Raw genomic sequence first — 6,286 nt, forward strand, 5'->3', positions numbered from 1 at the left:
ATTAGGAAGACAAGGAATGGAAATCAAAGAGCCAGCACACAGCAACTCCTCTTCTTTTGCTGCTCAGTCATTTGCTGTTTCTTTAATTCATGCTTTTATGAAAACAAGAAGACCTCCAGTGCCTCAGACATGACCCTCCCATCCAACTGCCCTTATTCTCAGGAAAAAAAAAATTTTTTTAAGCTTCCTTTCTTCAATACTAGAATGCTTAAGAGATTTGGGAAGTAAAGAGGAGTTTTTTTTTAATCTGCTTTTTGCCAGGTGCTTCACTCAGCAATTTAGCAGAGATTATACTATTTAATTTTCATAGAAATTTTGATGGGCAGGTATATTCTCACTTTATAAATTAAGAAATTATGGCTCACAAAAATATCTAGCTTCAAGAATCATGAATAATGGGATGGAGTTAGGATTGAACCACACAGCTACACAGCTTCTTTCCCCGTTAGTGTGCGGGAGAGGTGGTTCTACTCTGAAACTTTCTCAAGGTCTTTCTTGTTTTAATTGTTGATCAAGACCCTCTATGCTCTGTGATCATGAGACACAGTAATCTTGGAATCCTGGAATGGGCATTAATGTTGCTTATATTTCTAATACATTTGACATTAACTGTTGTAATGCCAGTGGCTGTGGACATGCAGGATCACACTGAATTCAGGCAGTCGGTAAAGGAACTGTGGAGCCAGAGGATGGTGGGCCATTCCATTTATTAAAGTCTCACAGTGGCAGAAGAGCAAGCAGGCAGGGAAAATTGCTTCCCTTTCTCTCCCTGTCAGGACTCTCCAGCAAAATAGGGCGGGTCACGTGGGGAACCCCTTCTCTGGCAAACAATAGCAAATAACGGCCCCTCCCAATGGCAGCAGGCAATCTGCAATTTGCAATCTGCTGACCTGAGGGTAAGCACCCACAGCCTTCCATACACTGTACACACATGGCACTGCCCCGTGCACATGCACCAATCAGGCAAAGTGCAAGCAAGCGAACCTAACACACCTGTAACACACTGGTTTGCCCAACTGTCATAACAGATTAATCCAGTTGGCAAGGTATATCACAATGGTCTACTGTTTGAGCAGAAAGAGAAGGCCATGGCAAGAATATAGAAAAAATACTTTCTCTACTGTCATAAACACTATGAGTTGACCATTAAAATGTGTTATTCAAATTAACAATATGATATAATGATGATGATGAAAATGATAATGGTAGTCAACCTGGTCCCTACCGCCTACTAGTGGGCGTTCCAGCTTTCATGGTGGGCAGTAGTGGAGCAACCAAAGTATAAATAAAAAGATAGATTTAACTATAGTAAGTTGTTTTATAGAGATTTATTCTGCCAAACTTAGAGAAAATCCAACATAAAGTACTTGGTAAGTAATTATTATTATATGCTTTAACTTGCTGTAACTCTGCTTTATAAATTTTATAAAGTAAAGTTACTTCCTTACTTTATAAATCACCATTACTGTGGAACCGGTGGGCAGTTAGAAAATTTTACTACTAACAGAGATACAAAAGTGGGCAGTAGGTATAAAAAGGTTGACTGCCCCTGATTTAAACATTCCTTTTGTGTAATTTAACCTTAAAATAACTCTACAAAATATGTGTTATTGTCCTCATTTTACAGATGAGAAAACGGAAGCTCAGAGTTTTGACTTGCTGAGCTCTTATAGTACCAAGTGGCAGAGCTGATTTTGAACACAGATTTGATGTTCATACCCCTATTTTTAGCCACGATGCCACATAAACTACTGTAATAACAATGGCATTATGTTGCTCCCTTAGATTTTAATTTTGCTTTCACATCTCTACCAGAATTGCTTTTGTTAGTTTTATTTTGTGTGTGTGTGTGTGTGTGTGTGTGTATTAGTATGTGGATGTAGTTAATTCTGACATAAGAGTCTTCTTGGCCATAATATACTGGTTTGTTATGTAACTTAATTTCATTATAACTTATAATGCTTATTTTCTATAATAGTTTTCAGAACATGCTAATAATATTATTTTACTTCATTCACACACACACGTATATATAGCATGAAGAACTTGTGAATATAATCTCAGGGGCATTATTTTACCTTTCAGGTGAAGTGGTATCCTGTCTCATGACTCAGCTTCTGCCACTTTTCACCCAGCTAGTATGTATTGGGCTCCACTGTAGGTTAGATACTCTGTTAGACATCCAGAACAACAAAGATCAGATATAGTTTCCATACTCAAGGGACACATAATAACTTATTCTAGTTTATGTTTAAAGCACAGATAAGACGGATCCTAAATTAGTGGAATAGTCCAGGTATAATCAGGGAAATATATCCCAGTAATCCTGTTCCCCACTTTCTATAGAAATTTAGCAGTAATTTACAAAGTTTATGTTTAGCATGCAGAATAAGAAATACTCAATAGTCTATGAATGGATTCCAGTTAGTTCCTGTTCAAGGAGTTGCCAAAAGTCCTGGAGCACAAGATATTAAAGGGATCCCAGAAACTAAGAGAGATCATCTTCATGACTATTAGAAGATTTTAATATTTTAAGTGTGTTATCCAAAGCTTTGAGAAAAACATGCCCTATAGTCAAATCCTATGTCCTTCAGCCGCTATCTGTATCATGTACTATATTATATAACTTTTCCTGAACCTTGCTATCCTTCCTCATAAAACAGAGATAATAATTCTTTTTGTAGGCTTGTTTATGTATTCATTCATCTAGAAAACATTTTAAAAATACCTACTACATCCCAGATCTTAACCAGACATTAGATGAACAATATTCAGCCAGAAAGACACTGTTCCTGCCCTCATGAACCTTATAGCCTGGTGAAGGAGAGAGGCAGTGAATGAACTGGGGACCATGATAGAGAATAAAGGGACCAAACTGCTTTCAAGTGGGTGGTCAGAGAAGGCCTCGCTGAAGAGATGACCTAGACTGACATCTAAAGAACGCAAAGAGTATACTTTGTAAATAGCAAATGGGAAAAGTATTTCAGGTAAGGGAAGTGCTTTGTGCAAAGGCCCTGGGTTGGTAAAGAGAAGCTGAGAAATTGAAAGTAGCCTAGTAGATTGATAAATAAAGAAGAGGGCATTTTCTTTAAAAAAGTGAATATTGTCTATTCCAAAACCCTAGAATTCCACTGGTGAGCATATACCCTAGAGAAATTCTTGCCTGTGTCTCTGAGGGTACACATATAAGAGCATTCCTAGTAGCACTAAACTGTGTTCATGATACAACAAAGCTAAAACAACAAACACTGGCAGAAGAAAGGAGAAGTAAGTCTTAGTAAATTTACATTGTGGTGAAAATGAATGAATTGTAGCTCCTCAGACCAACGAAGATGAATCATATAAACATTAATTTGAGTAGAGAAAACAAATCATTAAAAAACAACTTACAGTATTATTAGATAACTTAAAATTATCTTAGAATATCCAAAATTTTTAAATATTTTATTTTTGTTAATCCATATTATATACTGTAAAAGGTTTGTTTATTTGTTTTTTGGGGGGGGTTTCAGCATATTTTTTCAAAGCAAGAGAATTGAAATTTCTGTTTCTGGCTAAGATATTAGACTGGAGAGTAAATCTACTTTTCTGCCTTAAACAACTAGGAAACTAGAAAATTATATGAAACAATGGTTTTCAGAATGGGATGACAGCAGAGCCATAGAACTGTTCCAGAAGGAGAAATGCACTCCCATGTTTGTGGCAGCATTGTTCACAATAGCGAAGATCTGGAAACAGCCCAAGTGTCTGTCAGAGGGCGAGTGGATTAAAAAGCTTTGGTACATATATACTATGGAATACTACTCAGCCATAAGAAATGATGACATCGGATCATTTACAATAACATGGATGGACCTTGATAACATTATACGGAGTGAAATAAGTAAATCAGAAAAAACTAAGAACTATATGAATCCATACATAGATGGGACATAAAAATGAGACTCAGAAACATGGACGAGAATGTGATGGTAATGGGGGGAGAATGGGGGGTTGGGGAGGGGGCGAGGAAGGAGAAAGAGGGGGTAGGGGTAGGGGCACAAAGAAAACCAGAAGGTGACAGAAGACAATTTGACTTTGGGTGATGGTTATGCAACATAATCAAATGTCAAAATAATCTGGAGATGTTTTCTCGGAACATATGTACCCTGATTTATCAATGTCACTGCATTAAAATTAATAAAAATAAGATAAAAACAAAAACAAAAACTGTAATGCCTGAGGGAAGGAAAACAAACAAAAACAAACAAGGTCATCTCTGTGATTACACCAGGGGTCCCCAAACTATGGCTGCATGTGGCTGCCTGAGGCCATTTATCCAGCCCCCACTGAACTTCTGGAAGGGGCACCTCTTTCATTGGTGGTCAGTGAGAGGAGCATAGTTCCCATTCAAATACTGGTCAGTTTGTTGATTTAAATTTACTTGTTCTTTATTTTAAATATTGTATTTGTTCCCATTTTGTTTTTTTACTTTAAAATAAGATATGTGCAGTGTGCATAGGGATTTGTTCATAGTTTTTTTTATAGTCTGGCCCTCCAACGGTCTGAGGGACAGTGAACTGGCCCCCTGTGTAAAAAGTTTGGGGACCCCTGGATTACACCATCTTACCCCTGGGAAAAGTTTCCAGGTGGTATTGCAGAGAAGGGAAATCTAGAGCCCAGTGGTCTTGCTGAATGGAGGAAACAGACTGGAATTAAGGTAGAACCAGGCAGCCACAATTTGCCTGGTACTGTACTGTGGAGGGGGGGGGGCGCTGTAGAGAATGAGAATTTCAGAGATCTGCAGCGGGATCACCTTAATGTCACCAGCTGAGTATTACCGATGATTGAGTGAGACTGACTTACCTGAGGTCAGGGGAACGCCTATAAGAAGGGAATAGGAATAGGCAGGATAATTTCTGTACCTCACACAGACTGAGAAAAGTTCTTGTTCCTACAAATCAGAGCAGAGCAATCTTATAATATATGGAGCATCAGGTAATAACCTTAGATGTCAAACACTTTGGTAGTAGTGGATCTGAAACTAAAGGCTACTGTGAACTCAAAATAAAAAGCTTAAAAGCAAGCTTCAACTGAATCAAGTGTGACCTAGATAACTTAACTGAGTGCCAGAAAAAAAATGATTTAAAGTAATACAAAAGCCTGACCAGGGAGTGGCGAAAGGATAGAGAGTTGGCCTGTGACGCAGAGGACCCAGGTTCGAAACCCTGAGGTTGTCGGCTTGAGTGTGGGCTCATCCGGCTTGAGTGTGGGCTCACCAGCTTGAACACAGAGTCACTGGCTTTAGCCTAAGGTCGCTGGCTTGAGAGAGGGGTTACTGGCTCAGCTGGAGCCCCCCAGTCAAGGCACATATGAGAAAGCAATCAATGGACAACTAGGGAGGCACGACAAAGAACTGATGCTTCTCATCTCTCTTCCTTCCTGCCTCTCTGTCTCTCTCTGTCTCTCTCTGTCTCTCTCTCTCACTAAATAAAACAAACAAACAAATAAAGTAATACAAGAAAAATCTAGTAACCCACAACATAAATTAACCATGTCAGCATCTCATTGAAAAAGATAGTAAGTGAGAATGGGGGGGGGGGCAGCAGTGGCGACTCTGGCAGCTTGAGACTAAGTGCGGGAGACAGACTCACCATGACTCCTAGAGGCTCTTCAGGCTCTCCTCCATTATTCAGTCCGCAATCTGTCTATTTGAGGAGGCATATTGGTGCTAACAGCAGTGGCACTTAACATAGAACATGGTCCTGTACAGAAACTTTTTGTGGACAGGATTAATGAATATTGAACCAGGTGATAGTCATCTGGAGGACCTGCTGATACTGGCCCAGAGTATATCAACAACCATTGGAGAGGGAGCTTTTTAAGCTTAAGAAAATATAAGATAAATCAGACAAGAAGACATTCATTGATACCTTTAAAGATACCAAATTTGAAGTTATTGAAAAACATCAGTCCTAAAGAAATAATGTAAAATTTAACTGGTAATTTGTCTTAGACAAGTTATACAACTGATCAGAAGTATAAAAATAAATATACATTTCATAATTGTCAATTGTTTTTTTAGTTTTGATTCCAGATAAATTATTTGGTGGTGTTGGGTGAAAATAAAAATAACTATAAGGCATGCAAAGAAGCAGGAAAATAATGATCTAGAACCTAGACAAAAACCAATCAACAGAAAAAGGCACATATATATATATATATTTTTTTTTTTTTTTTTTTTTTTTTTTTTCTTAGAAGCTGGAAACGAGGAGAGACAGTCAGACAGACTCCCGCATGTGCCCGA

General features: G+C 38.3%; 1 pseudogene; it reads left to right on the forward strand.

Annotated features, from left to right (window-relative positions):
* Nucleotides 1–617: 617 nt before the first annotated feature.
* On the forward strand, nucleotides 618–5,958 carry LOC136330005 (ATP synthase-coupling factor 6, mitochondrial pseudogene; annotated as a pseudogene).
* The last annotated feature ends 328 nt before the right edge of the window (nucleotides 5,959–6,286 follow it).

This window comes from Saccopteryx bilineata, chromosome 3, assembly GCF_036850765.1.
Source record: "Saccopteryx bilineata isolate mSacBil1 chromosome 3, mSacBil1_pri_phased_curated, whole genome shotgun sequence".
Taxonomy (NCBI): Eukaryota; Metazoa; Chordata; class Mammalia; order Chiroptera; family Emballonuridae; genus Saccopteryx; species Saccopteryx bilineata.